Below are 16,089 nucleotides of genomic sequence, written 5' to 3' on the forward strand. Positions count from 1 at the left end.
TCTGAAGCACTCCCAAAAGAAGACCACCGAAAAGCCTACCATGGCTCAGAGGTGTGATACCCCTATTGAAGCCCATTATTGAGTGATTGAGACTGGGAGGGAAAGCCTGCTATTAACAACACCCAGAGCTACCTCCTTTGAATACCATTTTAAGGCAGTGGGTTTCAAATTTTGTTTCTCCTGACCCAGTTGAAGAAAATTGTTGATACCCGTGACCCAACATAATTTGATTAGAGTGGGGGCTCCAGGGTGGGGCTGAAGATAGCAGCGTTGGGCTGTATGAGGGGCTCTGGCTTTGGGGGTGGTGGTCAGGGCTGGGGCAGGAGGGGTTTCCCTTGAGTGGCTCCCAGTCAGCTGTGCAGTGGGAAGAAGAGGGGGCGGTTAAGGCTTCCTGCTTCTCCTGGCACCGCCGACCATGCTGCCCCCCCAGAAGCAGCCAGCAGCAAGTTCCCAGCCAGTGGGAGGGTGGAGCTAGTGCTCAGGGCAGGGGCAGTGCATGGAGCCCTGTGCGTTCTCCCCCGCCGCCTAGGAGCCGGGCCTGCTGACGGCCGCTTCTGAGGCGCAGCATGGTCTGTGGTGCCAGGACAGCTGCCTTAGCATCTCCACTGCTCACCTGGTCCCCCTGCAGCAACGAGACCCAGCCCCCGACATTCCCTCACCGATCCTAGGTCGCAACAGGAAGCTTGAAAACGGCTGCATTAGGGTTCAACAAAGAGAGAACTAATTCTGTTACGCTGTTGCATTTGGCCATTCTACAAGGGCTGTTCTTAGCAATGCCTTGTGACTGTTTGGCTTTTATTAGTATTCTTTTGTTTCATGTAATGCTAATGAAAGGCACCAGGGGCCAAGATTTTTGAAGGTGTTTTGAAGAGATTTCCATGGTGTTAGGTGCCAGGTGGGATTTTCAAAAGCACTGAAGTACCTTTAAAGCTTGGCCCTGGAGTGGCGACCCTAGAGAAGAGACCTACGCTTATCCAGAGAGTGGGAGAAAAAGCGTCAGCCCAGAGCTGGAGAGAAACGTTGGCCATGAGGGTAAGACACCAAGCCCAAGTAAGATGATCCAAGTACATCCACAGCCATCCTGTGCAACCAATCTGATTGCCGTGCCTCAGTTTCCCCTCTGTAGGATTGATATAATGATCCCTAATGGCATATTAGATTGCATTAAGAGGACCATTGCCAGCAGATCCAGAGATGTCATTATTCCCCTTTATTTGGCTCTGGTGAGGCCACAACTGGAGTACTGTGTCCAGTTCTGGGCCCCACTCTACAAAAAGGATGTGGGCGCATTGGAGAGGGTCCAGCGGAGGGCAACCAAAATGATTAGGGGGCTGGAGCATATGACCTATGAGGAGCAGCTGAGGGCATTGGGTCTGTTTAGTCTGCAGAAGAGAAGAGTGAGGGGGGGATTTGATAGCAGCCTTCAACTTCCTGAAGGGAGGTTCCAAAGAGGATGGAGAGAGGCTGTTCTCAGCAGTGGTGGATGGCAGAACAAGGAGCAATGGTCGCACGTTGCAGTGGGGGAGCTCTAGATTGGACATTAGGAAAAACTATTTCACTAGGAGGGTGGTGAAGCACTGGAATGGGTTACCTAGGGAAGTAGTGGAGTCTCCATCCCTAGAGGTGTTTAAGTCTCGGCTTGACAAAGCCCTGGCCGGGTTGATTTAGTTGGGATTGGTCCTGCCTAGAGCAGGGGGCTGGACTTGATAACTTTCTGTAGTCTTTTCCAGCTCTATGATTCTATGATCCCTTTCCTCATGAGATATGTTGATAACACTGTGAAATGGGCCATGTAAGAACCTAAATGAATGAGCAGAATGTTTTCCTAGGAATGATTTTAATCCTGGGCTGCTCTGTGGAGGATGCTAACGAGGGTTCCTGTTTGTACCACCTGTCATGTGGCTGTCCACCTATCAAGGCCAGGTCTGCACTGCAGCCTTCTACTGGCAGAGCTGTGTTGGTCAAGGGTGTGACCAGGCCTGTGCCCTGACTGACTGGGCTCTACTGTAGAAGTCCCATGTGGCGCTGCAGGTAAAAGGACAAAACAGGACTCACACCAGTAGAGTTTGTTTTGCTCCTGGTGGATGATCTCACTAGTGAAAAAATGCAGTTTTGTGGGGAAGAGGGGTTTGCTTGCATAGTACATGTCATTTCAGGTCATGACCTGAGTTCAACAACTCATCTCATACAGGCCACCAAACACCCCTCCCCTATCAGCATCTTCAGTCACACTCGTCATGTATTGCCTTACTGTGACCCAGAGGCAAAAGGCTCCAGATCTCACTGGGGATGTTAATGGGTAACTGGTCACCTGGTAAGTCGGGTGTGACATAGTGGGGGGTGCTGTCTACGTTTGTAATCCTATGTTCGCTCTGGTGTTGCATTTACCATTTGTCTTAGGGAGTTATATGTGATCCGCTGTAGTGACAGTGTGCGTGTGTGTGTGTGTGTGTGTGTGTGTGTGTGTGTGTGTGTGGGTGGGTGTGTGCTTCAGTTTACCCAGGCCCTGCAGCACTAGCTGCATGAGGAGAGGGAAGCTGGGTGTGACTCATTGGAAGTAGGTGCAGTCTCTCACATCCTGAGGCCCAGGTGACAGCAGCTAGCACCTGGGACCTGGAAGGAAGACAATGGAGGAGGCGGGGCTGCCTGGGGTGAGTGAGCAGTGGCTACAGGGGTGAGGCAGTCTCAGCTGGGCTAGGAGGACTGAGGATGTTTTAGACCAAGGAAGGGCCCGTGAGCCCCTCGAGAGGAATAAGGCTACCTGCTCTCGGTGTCTGAGCGAACAATGCTGCGTCTCTGAGAAGCAATAAAACTGTCTATTCTACTGGCTGGATGAGAGGCACAGCTGGCTGTGGATGGGGGTGCAGGGTCGGGGGCTCCCTGACACGCCGTCACACCGGGTAATGGTTACCTGGTACCCAGGAAGCAGCCTGCAGCCCACTGGTGGCCACAAGCAGCAGCCCCACACAGAAGCGGCCCTGGAAGCAGCAGCGGATCGGCCGGCCCCACATGGGGCTGCCGTTTCCCGTCCTGTGCGGGTTGAAAAGTGGAAGCAGGTGGGCTGGAGGCAGGTGGGGGGGGGGGAGCGTTAACGTTTAATGTAACGTTTAACCGGTTAACGAATGAAACAGGATTTTACACCTCCTAGATCTCATTACCACCCCCTTCAGCCCTCCTGCTTTTCTTTCCACTTCCTGTGTGAGTTTTCAGATGCCACTGCCAGTCATACCAGACTAGTGAAATAGAATCAGACTCTGCATTACCTATGTGTGCTGATTTGCTATACATGCTGTTCATGTCATGTTATGGGCAAGATTAGCTTGTACAGCCTGTGTTTTCCCCTTTTGCTTGGGCTTGCAGTGATATCCTGTTCGAGTGTTTCTGGCTTTTGCTAACGTAAAAGAGAGAGAGAGAGAGCTATATGGACAGCGAGAGAGAGAGCACTATTCAGTATGGGTATGTCTACACGAGCTCATTAGTTCGAGCTAGGTAGGCAAAAGAGGGCAATCGGAGTTGCAAATGATTTAAATATCCCGGGCTTCATTTGCATGTTCCCGGGCGCCACCATTTTTAAATCCCCCCTAGTCTGAACTAACTGCCCGCAGCTAGATGCGGCAGTTAAACGTTACTTCGAACTAACTCCTTTGAACTAATTCCACTAACGAACGTGGAATGAGGAGTAACAGTTCATTCAAACTAAGGAATTAGTTCTAATTAACGTTTAACTGCCGCGTCTAGCCACGGGCAGTTAGTTTGGACTAAGGGGGATTTAAAAATGGCGGCATCCGGGAACATGCAAATGAAGCTCGGGATAGTTACATCCCGGGCTTCATTTGCAACTCCGGTTGCCCTCATTTGTCTACCTAGCACAAACTAACAAGCTAGTGTAGACATACCCTATGTAAGTTAAAAGGCAGGGGACATAAATCAAGGTTCATATAAGACCCAAAATCTGGCCTACTTTTTTTTTTCTATTTGCAAAGTCCATCATGAGACCTTTAAGTGCTATCATATAACAAATAATTTAATAGCTCTAATAGCTCATACCCAGAATGAGGGCTTCCCTGAGGCGTAGCTGGTTGTAGGTACTAGATCTATCTGTCTATGGGGATTATTCAGAGGATCTGTCCCGGAATCTCCATTTCTGTTTCATTCATAGGTTAAACTGAATGAGAGAGCAGATAAAGTTGCATGCCTAAAGACGTCAGAGCTAGCTTGAGCTAACGAAGACCTATGGTTGAGGCCCTTCCTCCCCTGCACCTCATTTCATCCCTCCACCCCAAAAACCATAAAACACTCACGATTTTGTGGAGGTGCAAGAAAGGGACTCACTGTTTCCATTGTCATGCCTGATTTTGGCTGGGACTAGAAGCAGCAGTAGATATTTCTAACCGGGCTGGGATTAACAAGCCATTCTGTTCAGGCTTTGCCACATAAATATTCAAAGCAAGTTTCTGATCTGAAATCTTTGCATGATCCCAAATTACCTCCCAGCCCTCTGTTTCTTCCTGGCATGTGCCTCTTGTCTTTGGTATAGGCTAGCTATGAGTTCATTTAATGAAAGGACGGTAAGACACTGGGGACACTGGGTACTCGGCCCATTTTGTACAATGTTACTGCTGTGTATGGGCTATGTTTACAACTGGATTTTTGAGGGCCTAATTCTTCTTTGACAGCCCACGGTTTCAGGTGATTTGTCTTAGAATTGTTTGCCTGGGTGCCTCCCTTCTTGTGCACATGGACCAGTTACTCAGGCACACAATAAGCATTTGATGCATCGTGAACAGGCACCGGAGAAAGCAGCGGTGCACCTCTCTAGCATGTGTGCCGCATTCACACACACGTGCAATCCGCCTGAATCCATGTGTACATGCGTCATTTGTGTTAGAATGGAAGGGATGTGGCTGGACGTCTTGGCTCTAACACTAAATGTGGAGTCACAAAAATACACACAAAAAAAGGGAGCTGGCGAGCGTCCTTATGGCGCTATTGTCACAATACACAAGAAACAAAATCTGTGGCAGTCTGACACAAACAGCTTTGGTACATAAAAAGGCGCTGTTTACAGCAACATGTCTGTCAACACACGAGGAAGCCCTCCTTCTGGCCTTTACAGATGGCTTTTCCAACACACAATAATACATTTACAAGACAACAAAAAACATCCTGCTTTAAAAATGTAAATAAGTGGCAGCCCTAATGATTTAAATTGACTAACAGCCGCTACTTGTTTACAGAGATGCTAGGCAGGAATTCCTTCTAGATCAAGGTTTTCATAAATAGGCTACGCAGGTAGTAATCTATCATGAGTCCAGAGGGCTCTGTCTGCGTGCTACGATAGCACCGCCTCCTGAATATGTATGTAAGGGTATGTCTACACTACAGCGTTAGTTCGAACTAACTTTCATAGGCGCTACACTAGCGCTCCGCTAGCTCAAACTTAATTTGAACTAGCGGAGCACTTAGTTCGAACTAGGAAAACCTCATTTTACGAGGATTAAGCCTAGTTCGAACTACCTAGTTCGAAGTAAGGGCTGTGTAGCCCCTTAATTCGAACTAGTGGGAGGCTAGCGCTCCCCAGGTTTCCCTGGTGGCCACGCTGGCCAACACCAGGGAAACTCTATTGCCCCCCTCCCGGCCCCGGACCCCTTAAAGGGGCACGGGCTGGCTACGGTGCCCGTGCCAGGTGCAAGCCTGCCAGCACCCAGCCAGCAGACCCTGCACCTGGCACGGCTCGAGCCAGCCACCCGATGCCCCCCAGCCCTCCCCCTCTTCCCGGGACCAGGCTGGCGGCTCCCGGGAGCTTGCCTGGGACTGCAAGAGGTGGGCACCCGCCTGGGCTAGTGCAGACATCGTGGACCTCGTCCTCGATCTCTGCACTAGGCACAGGAAAGTGGCCGTCTAGGGCAGGAGAGCTGCCAGCCTAGCCGCCCAGGAGCAGGTGTGCATGAAAATCAAGGGGGTCCACTGAGACCCCCCGACCCTGAGCCCTGAGCTTACAATGGCCGTCCTGGGTCAGACCAAAGGTCCATCTAGCCCAGTAGCCTGTCTGCCGACAGCAGCCAACCCTAGGGACCTTGGAGGGGATGGACCGAAGACAGTGACCAAGCCATTTGTCTCGTGCCATCCCTCTCCAGCCTTCCACAAACCTTGGGCAGGGACACCACTCCTACCCCCTGGCTAATAGCACTCCATGGACCCAACCTCCATGACTTGATCTCACGTCCCTTTAAACTCTGTTCTAGTTCTAGCCTTCACAGCCTCCTGCAGCAAGGAGTTCCACAGGTTGACTCTTTGCTTTGTGAAGAAGAACTTTCTGTTACTAGTTTGAAGCCTGCTACCCATTCCTTTCCTTTGGCGTCCTCTAGTCCTTCTATTATGGGAACTAATGAAGAACTTTTCTGTATGCACCCGCTCCACCCAACTCCTGCTTTTAGAGACCTCTATCCTGTCCCCCCTCCGTCTCCTCTTTTCTAAGCTGAAAAGTCCCAGTCTCTTTAGCCTCTCTTCATATGGGACCTGTTCCCAACCCCTGATCATTGTAGTTGCCCTCCCCTCTCCCAGCCTCTCTCTTCCCCTCTCCCACCTCCTTTTCCCAGTCTCCCCCAGTTTTGTTCAATAAAGACAGATTCCATTTTTGAACACAATTGTCCTTTATTTTGTACATCAAGAAAAGGGGCTAGGGAAGGGTAAGTGGAAGGAGGTGAGGGAGGAATGGGGTATGAGCCCCCGATGAGGAAGACTGGGCTGGCTCTGCAGGCTTCTGGGGGTGGAAGCTCTCCTGCAGCCCCCCAATTGCCCCCTCTCCCCAGATGGCAGCCTGCGACTGCTTTGCAAGCGGGGCACCCCTGAGAACTGTCTGTCCGGGGTGGGGGTCGGGTCCCTTTAAGCGCAGCCCTCGGCTAGCCTGAGACAGCATCTCCACGCTCTAAGTCCTCCTCTGATGCCCTGCTGGCACTGCTTCCGGCCATCCTTAAGCCCGGTTCAGGGTCCACTTAATGTGGACATGCTAGTTCGAATTAGCAAAACGCTAATTCGAACTAGTATTTAGTTCTAGACGCGTTAGTTCGAATTAGCGCTGTAGTGTAGACGTACCCTAAGGCAGTAATGGGCAACCTAGGCCAGTGAGTGACCACATGAGTGGCCCTCCTTCATCTCAGTGGGCCACAAGATTCTTGTAACCAAGCAGGGCTCCCAGGGGAGGGTAGTTTTGTTAACTCGACTTGCGTAGCTAGAATTTGCTGCCTGAAATGCCTCAGCGCTTTGGATGCAAATGGATCGTACGGCTCTTTCCATCAATGTTGCATGCAATCAACACGCAACTCACTTCTCCATGCCCTTGCTTTATGTGCGTGGCGCTTTAGTACTACAGGTTGAACCTGTCCAGTTTGGCACGTTGGGATCTGACCAGTGGCGAACCAAAGAATTTGCTGAACCAGGAGAGGTCAATATTGTCTAGTGGTTGAACCTCTCTGGTCTGGCAACATTCGTGGTCCGGCATGATTTCAGTGCTGTTATTTAGCTCTAATTTATCCCCTATTGTCTTCTAAGCGCCCAGGAAGCAGTGAAAGTGTTGGTGATGCTGCTAGACACTGTTGACCTCCCGTGGTTCAGCAAATTCTCAAGTTAGAGCAAAAGAACATAAGAACGGTCATACTGGATCAGACCAACAGTCCATCTAGCCCAGAATCCTGTCTGTCGACAGAGGCCCCAGAGGAAGGGGACATGACAGCTAATCCTTATGTGATCCCTCTCCTGCCACCCATTTCCAGACAAACAGAGGCTAGGGACACCATTCCTACCCATCCTGGCTAATAGCCATTGATGGACTTAACCTCAAGTTCGGTACTGGTCAGGTCCCAAGGGTGCTGGTCTAGAGAGATTCAACACGTAGCAGTATTACCAACACTTCCACTGCTTTCTTAGCCCTTAGAACAGGGTTTTCCAACCTATGGGTCGGGACCCAAATATGGATCACCATTACATTTCAAAAGGGTTGCCAGGTGTCTCCCCAAGTGGCTCTGCTCTCCCTCCTCCCCCCATTTTTGAATTGCCTTGGGTCACCAAGTCTTCCTGAATTGTCAAAAATGGGTCCCCATGTAGAAAAGTTTGGGAACTGCTGCCTTAGAAAACATTTAGGGGTGAGTAGAGCTAAATAACAGCACAGAACACTGAGAGCCAGGACTGGTGACTGTTAACAAACTTTATGGGATCGCGGGAAACTTGGCCACACCCATGAGAAGTGGACATCGGCTCACTAAAATCATGCCAGACCACGGTTGTTGCCGGACCAGAGAGGTTCAACCTGTACCAGTAGGAAAATGTGGGAAAATGGCTGGAACCCAGAAGGCCACACATAGAAACTTGATGGGCCAGATGTTTCCATCAGACAACAGGTTGCCCACCATTGATGTAAGAGGAGTATTTATTTGCCTAGAATTAGGTATTTGGACAATTGTGCATGTGCATTTGCAGGCATGAGCGCTAACAATGCACTTTTTAAAAATTAAAACAGATAATTCTAACAATCACATGACTCCAGGAGCCAGGATGTTAAGTAAAAACACAGGCTCGCACTTCAATGGTGCAAGGTGGCCGGGCTGAGTGTCTTATAACTATTGAAGGTTGGGAGGAAATGCGGGTGGCTTCTGATCTCGCTGTGCAAATGCGCTGGTCCTTTCTTCGTTCTGAGGCAACCTGCTAAGGTGCTCAGCAGCCGCCATGGCATGTGAGCTGCCTGCAGACTTGGGGTCTTATATGATGGTGAAATCAAAGAGGCCTGTAATGGCTTCCTCTCTGTTCATATTTGGTAGGTAACCTCACCTTTGCAAGCAAATAGGCTAGAATAGTACTTTAAAAAAAATGAAATCAGAAAGTCTGTGGCAGTGGAGGGCACTTGCCCGGGAAAGCTGCCATTTCCCCATGGATGAGTGCACAAGCGGATTTGTCAAGCCTGGCAAATAGCCTAATTTACAATGAACTGATTGGCAATTAGCCAGACTAGCAATGTGGGTGATCTGGATGGGGTCAGATGGTGACTGTGAGCTTCCTACCGAAGATGGGCAAAAGGAAGGGACATCCTTTTGGGTTGGCATGGCAAACCACAAAACACCAAATTAGGACACCAGGTCTATTTGCGCTGAGTTAGAGATAGGCCGTACTTCAGAGATGGTATGGACCTCGCTATCTGCGTGTGCTGATTTGGGGGCTCTGAGACTCCAGGACATGGCTATACTGGGCCAAAGTGATCAATAGATATACTCTGGGACTGTCTTTCTTTCATTCTTCTTTGCATAAGCAGATTGTCCAGTAAAACATTCCATTAATGCAGTGTTTCCCAAATGAAACCCCGGGGGGTTCACAAAGTGAAAATAAGGGTTCTGCGAGAAAATTCCATTACAATAACATTTTATGATTTAAAAAAAAAATTAATAATGTGATTTTTATTTTTAAATCTGTGCAATTAAACTAAATGTTGATCTCATGCCCTTGTTGAGCATTTCTTTATTATCCTTACTTCTTTGTGGTCTACTTTTTCAGCTCCATATTTTAGACTGTTATTAGGGGGGTCCACAACATTCTTTTGAGTTTAAAAGGGTTCCGTGGCCAAATACAATTGGGCAACACTGCGTTCATGTTTATCTTTATCCGCTCACTCAGCAGATTAAAACCTAATGTCCTTTTGCATCCTCCCGCCCTCTCCCCCCCACATCTAGCAGGAAAGCGCTGGTCCCTTTGGATTTAGTCTTAAATTTCTCCATGCCAGGTAAGTAGAATAGTGTCCAATGCCATAAACATGTATGTCATTCTGTAACATACAGAAGATGATAATCAAGGTGTTGTGGGGGGAAATATGAAGGAAGAGCCCCTGCATGTTTTTTGAGGCTGGAACTAGCTCTTCAAAAAAAAGATGCGTATGCTGGTAAACTTTTTTTTTTAACTGAAAAAGACTTAACGAGGCCAGCCATTTTCATGGGCATGCTCGGGTGACAGCAAGACAAAGCATCTGTGGGTTCCCAGGCAAATAGCAGTGTCTGAGTGGTACAGCTGCTGTTACCATAAAAGAAAACAAACCCCGGGCCCTTTGTGCAAAGGGTTTTTCTTTGTAAAGCCTTGAATAAGTGCTTGCCTTTCAAGGGAGCAGAGAGAAAAATGGCTTCAAGGAGATTTTTCATAGACACTGAAAAGAAACTTTTTTTTTTTGTTCCCTCTGCAGACAAGACATTAGCAAGAAGTCGATTCAAGTGTTGGGCACTAGCCTTCATCCTGTTGGATCCTTATCTGTAGCTAATTTCCATTAGCTGCACTAGAGGTAAATCACTTTTATGCTGATTTTAAAATGGGGTCAAGTATTAGTGCCCTTTGCAGATGGCTAACTTATTACAATCATCTCTCTATTTACAGGCCTTGACATTACCTTGTAGCCAAAAAACACAGACCACCTGAAAGCACGTACCACGTGGTCTTTAGATTTAATGACTGCTAGAATTTCTTCATCTATTATACTTGAGAGTGTTGTGCATCTCTCCGTCCATCTGTCTGAGTGCAAGAACGCCTCCAAAATGGTAAGAAGGAGGGCCACCAAATTTGGTAGGCAGCTTCCTCTTATCGTAGCTTAAACCGAGGTCAAGGTGTGGTTGTGCCAAGACAATGGGATGTGTATGGACTGTGATTGTTTTGCATCAAATGGAAAGGGAGGACTGTGATAGCAGGGACAATTATATTCCTGAATGACCACAGGAGGGCAGCAAGTGCCCTAGCCTTGGGGAGCAGCTGTCAGCCAGGCAGTGCAGATGGGACCCCGCCTCCCCGGACTGGCCTAGGGGAGCAGCAGCCAGCTGCCTGCACCCCTTTCCCTGGGCCCTGTACCCCCCCATGCCTCCCAGACCTTGAAAATCCCTATCCTGAGCCCCCACCCCCTACACCCTTCCACATCCCCAGCCCCTTGTCCTGAGCCCCCACATCTCCAAGCCCCTGCCTTGATGCCTTCACCCCCCACACCGCCATTTCCCTGCCCTGAAGGACCCCAGCAACCTCCCGGTAAATCTTGTTGTATGTTAATATATGTTTGAACACAGAAATAATCTTGCATGCTATCACTATGGTATTTGGCTGTTTAGACGAAAATCCAGGGGAATGCATCTCAGGGGCCACTCCCTGATGTTCATTACCCAGATGGACGTCACTATGAATGGTGGCGTTGGGTGCTATCCTAAAGCCATGGGCAGCGTGGGGGAAGCTTGCTGTTCTGTAGAGAATCAACGGGCTTCAGTCTGCAGGGTTTCTAGTCTCGCCTGCGCCAGAGCCAAGTCCATGGAGCTGGAGCGGAAGCAATAAAGGTTTTTATGAATCTTGCTGACGAGCTCCGTGGTTTAGAAGCCGTGTGATGGATGCCAACTGCAGGGAGGGCTCCTCCTCTCACATTGGCCACTCTAATGCTGCCGGAGCTCACTGCTGGGCTATCCGCCCTGGCCCTGAGCACTTTGTCCAAAAGCCCCACTGACTCCAAGTCCAAATCTGAGCGGGAGTAGGTCAGCATTCAGGACCGGTCATGGAAGGTGCCAAGTACCTCCAGGACACACCGAGGCCAATGGAGTTAAAGCAAAGGCTGGCAAAGAGTGGAGGAAATGGTGAGCATTCTCCTCTGCATATTTCCATGCACTTTAATCATCCAGCGCCTCCCAGGAAGGTCCAAACTCAGTAGTCAGCTAGTCTGGATTTTAACCAGTGATTTACAATGGATGTGAAAGGTTTTATAGCCTATGCCATTTGCCCGAGTGATCTCCTCCCTCAGTATGAGGCTGGTGTCATGTAAATCGCTGCTTTCTCGGATGTGTTTTTACCAAGTCCTAACTGGTTTCTCATATGTTTTCAAGCCGTTTTGTGGGTTTCTGGTCTAAATGTAAAAAAGTTTTACTGCCTAACAGTTGAGAAGAGATGAGATTTTTTTTTTTTAACAGGCATACATATGCTGGTAAAAGCCTTAGAACTGACACAATTATACTGGTATAGAGACTTTATCCTAGGATAACTTATTTCACTTTATTTAACAGGAATAAGCCATGCTGGTATAAGCACCTTTTAACTGGTATTACTGTGTCTACTCTGCAGGAGTGTGAGCGGGTTGCTTCTGTCAGTTATGCTGGCAAAGATAAAAGAGTAAAACTTTTGAGCATAGACAAGGCCTGATACAAACAGCAGCAAGAGTCAGATGAAACTTGCCTTTCTAGTCCCATTGGGTGATCATTTTATTCCTTGAGACTAGTTGGTGCAGGTGCAAATTTAGTTGCTACACAGATTAATATAAATGCCTGCTTTCCCCAACAATATCATGCCTCAGAGAGTTCCACAGGTGAAATGAATTTGCAGCTCTATATAAACAACCATTAAAACATTATCACAGATGTATTCCCTTTTATGCACATTCAGTTTGAAGGTGGCCATCGGAGAAGGCTGGCACTTCCTTTTTGTCAGGTTTGCGAGTCTGCATTTGTTCAGAAAACTTTAATTTGAAAGTTTATCTAAAAATTAAATGCCCTTGGGGAACTAATCAGGCCAAATTACAGCCGCTAAATGAGCACAGCGCAGGGGGCGGCATGTGTAATACTTGCAGTCGCACCGACTGTGCTGAGTCTTCTGTAATCAATACGCTGTAGAACAAATGAGCTTTAAAAACACTCTCGCTTTTATTATTCTTATTACTAACAAGGAGGCCCTTGAAAATATCCATGAAAGGAGATGCTTATGCTCATAATTAATAAATGCTGGCTGGGTTTCTGCTGCCAAAGAGCAGCCCTGAGAAGTTTGATAGAGGATCTATCTTCATCCAGACAGCAGAGGGTGCTTGTGTGTGATGCAGATTAATAAGGCAGAATGGCAAAAATATTTTCATACAGCTAATGCAATTTCAGATCATCTCTTTTGTTCTCTAGCTTGGGAGTGCAGGGAAAGGCGGCACAAAGTCATGCTTTAGAAAATCGGAGGCAAGTGCCTGACCTCTTCAGAGCTGGGCCAAGCAGAATTCAGCTCGGAAATACCACACTACAGGGGCAGTGCCTCTTTTTGCCTCTGCTCTGCTAGGTCGTGATTCCCTCCCCCTCACCCCCCCCGGCCCCGTGGCCTGTGGGATGAAAAAGGAATTGCTGTCTTACATCTGAACAACAGCTCAGTTAAGGCTGGTGGCCTACACCAGAGCTTTCTGCTAAGAAAACTTGGCAATCAGATTTGGAGAGAGGTCTGATCAGCTTGACAGATAAATCCATTTGCTTAATGGGCAATGCACAAGAATGAAGAGTGAAGCGCATTTTTTAAAAAATCCCCCGACCCTATCTGGTTCTGTACTTGGCTACTGACCTTGTTATCAGGTTCAACAGCGGTCCTTTAGCCTTGTGCCTTTACTTAGCTTGCGTAATCATCTTGCAGAACTGAATGTTGCCTGGGCACGTATAGTTTTGGTTGTAAAGACAGGAATAAAATCACGTGAGGGTTGAGGTAGACGGACGGACGGCATCTTTAAGGAGCTGTGATTCCTCAAAACATACTGCTGTTGTTAGGAAGAAAGCTCCTTGGAATTCTTGGATATAACCATTTGGAAGATTATCACCTATGCTCGGCCTGTTCTTAAAACCCGACGCTTCCTGTTGGCATCCATACGTGGCTATGTAGCTCCGCAGAAACGTGATGTTGGAAAGACCCGTGGAGGGATTTCAGGGCCAGGCTTTGTGTGCCTGTGGAAGGACTGAAGGGAGCAAGTGAGGCAGCATGTTTTGAGGGGACTGGCTCCACTTAGAGAACAGACGTTTTGAGTTTCTGGGCTCTAGGATGAGAAGTGCCAGGATCATAGAATCCCAGGGCTGGAAGAGATCTCAGGCATCATCGAGTCCAGCCCCCTGCCCAAAGCAGGACCAACCCCAACTAAATAAGCCCAGCCAGGGCTTTGTCAAGCTGGAACTTGAAAACCTCTAGGGATGGAGATTCCACCCCCTCCCTAGAACCCATCCCAGTGCTTCCCCACCCTCCTAGGGAAATAGTTTTTCCTAATGTCCAATCTAGAGCTCCCCCACTGCAATGTGCGACCATTGCTCCTTGTTCTGCCATCCACCACTGCTGAGAACAGCCTCTCTCCATCCTCTTTGGAAGCTCCCTTCAGGAAGTTGAAGGCTGCTATCAAATCCCCCCCCCCCTTCTCTTCTGCAGACTAAACAGACGCAAATCCTTCAGCCTCTCCTCGTAGGCCATGTGCTCCAGCCCCCTCATCATTTTGGTCACCCTCCACTGGACCCTCTCCAATGCGCCCACATCCCTTCTGTAGTTGGGGTCCCAGAACTGGCTGCAGCACTGCAGATGTAGCCTCATTAGTGCCGAATAAAGGGGAACAATCACTTCTCTGGAGCTGCTGGCTATGCTCCTCCTCATGCGCCCGGGGAGCAGGTCCTCCAGGGTCCAGTGGGAAGAGCGACACATCTCTGTGCCCAGATTGTACTTCTGCCTCATCATGGCACGATAGACCTGCTGCCACGCACCTCTGGCCTGCTAACCGCTCTCTCAGCGTTTCACTGCGCGCAGGACTTGTGTCTGCTCCAGCCCTTGGAGAGGGGAGAGCTCTGGAGGGAGATAATGAAAGGCAAGGAAGGTGGAAGCAGACTGATAGGGGAAATGGTCAGACCATTTGACTTACCATGGCACTCAGACCTTCATTATTTGATTGTGCCCACACCCCCGCTTCTGCCCCCAACATGCTGGAGAGACCATTCATCTCTCTGCCTTAGTGCGTGGCATTTGGAACGGGACGGCCTCCCACTGACATGCAGAAGCGATAGCTTCAGGGTATGCTGCTGGTTAAGAAGCAGAGCTGGGGGGGTATTTCCCAGCTGGGCCCCATGTTCGGACCCGCTACAATGTGAGAGAGACACTAAAGATGCTGCGGATGTAGCTAGAGAAAAACTGGCATTTCCAGCGTATTTGGGAAGAGGAACAACTTAACAGGCTCCCCGACCTTGCCAGTTCTGCCTGCTGGGTGTTTCTCCTTAGCTGTGAGGCTCCGGATGTGCTGAAAGGGAACAAATGCAAGTGTCCCTGTATTAGTGAGCGTTTCCCACCAGCAAGTGGCTAGGACCAGTTCTGTCCTGACTGCCTAAAGAGCGGAGGTGAGAGGGGGGGCCAAGTGGGGAAAAAGGACCGGTATTAATTCCTGCGATAGAAAAGGGGGGAGCCAGTGGAGGTCAAAGGTGGACTAAGAAAACGGTGTCAGTCCAGTAGCACTAGGATTCCCCAGCCTATCGCCTCATGCCCCCTGTGGTGGCCTCTTGTCCTGGAGTGTCCCAAATTTCAAGGCCATTCTTGCTTGAAATTCTTTCTTTTCGGACTCACCAAGGCGCGGGTGGGATGTGGCCTTATTAGCCCGATTCTCTGAACTGCTAGACAAGCATTTCGGTTTAATGAATAGTTAATTTGTACTGTCAGCACAGTCCAGTTGGGGATTTCCCTAGAGAAGGTGCTGCCGCTATGAGGGTCTTCTCCACTCCCATGTAGGCGGGATGGAGCGTTCCATCAGAGTCAATTTAGCTCTCCGGGACAAGGGCTGTTTAGGAAAGACGGTGAGTCGGAGAAAGCGGGAGATTCTTTCTTCAGCTAGAATTCAACTAAGAGAAGCCTTCTTCTCCACAGGAATGTCGCCGGTGGGCCTCTGCATCTCCAACACTGAATACAAAACAGCGGTTTGATAAGGTAATACCTTAGCTTGGCAGGAGAGGAAACCGTACTGGGCAAAATGAGCCCCAGCCAGAATCTCCCCTCCCAACGAACCTTTTTACTGTGAGTTAGACAAAAATTAGGTTATTTGTAGAACACGTCAAGCTCTCGCCTCTGCCTATCTGGAGTCTGGTGAAGATTGGTACTGAAGAAACAAAATACCATAAGAGAAACTGTTGGATAGCACTGGGGCTCAAGCAGGTGTCATTTGGGATGAAGCAGACCCGGCTTTTGGGCAAGGCGAGCAAGGCGGTTGCCTTGGGTCCCATGCATTCAGGTCCCCGCACTGCCCGGCTCCCACTCACCCAGCTGCTCACTCGCTGCCCTGAGTGGGAGCCG

General features: G+C 49.1%; 1 long non-coding RNA gene across 1 annotated transcript in view; it reads left to right on the top strand.

Moving 5' to 3' along the window:
- Positions 1-15,828, top strand: part of LOC112543956 (uncharacterized) — a 30,019-nt gene extending 14,191 nt beyond the window's left edge. The window contains exons 2-4 of the long non-coding RNA XR_003087249.2: positions 10,217-10,312; positions 10,405-10,565; positions 15,667-15,828. This is a non-coding gene — a long non-coding RNA (uncharacterized LOC112543956). The remainder of the gene's footprint in view (positions 1-10,216; positions 10,313-10,404; positions 10,566-15,666) is intronic.
- The last annotated feature ends 261 nt before the right edge of the window (positions 15,829-16,089 follow it).

This window comes from Pelodiscus sinensis, chromosome 21 (assembly GCF_049634645.1).
Source record: "Pelodiscus sinensis isolate JC-2024 chromosome 21, ASM4963464v1, whole genome shotgun sequence".
Classification (NCBI taxonomy): Eukaryota; Metazoa; Chordata; order Testudines; family Trionychidae; genus Pelodiscus; species Pelodiscus sinensis.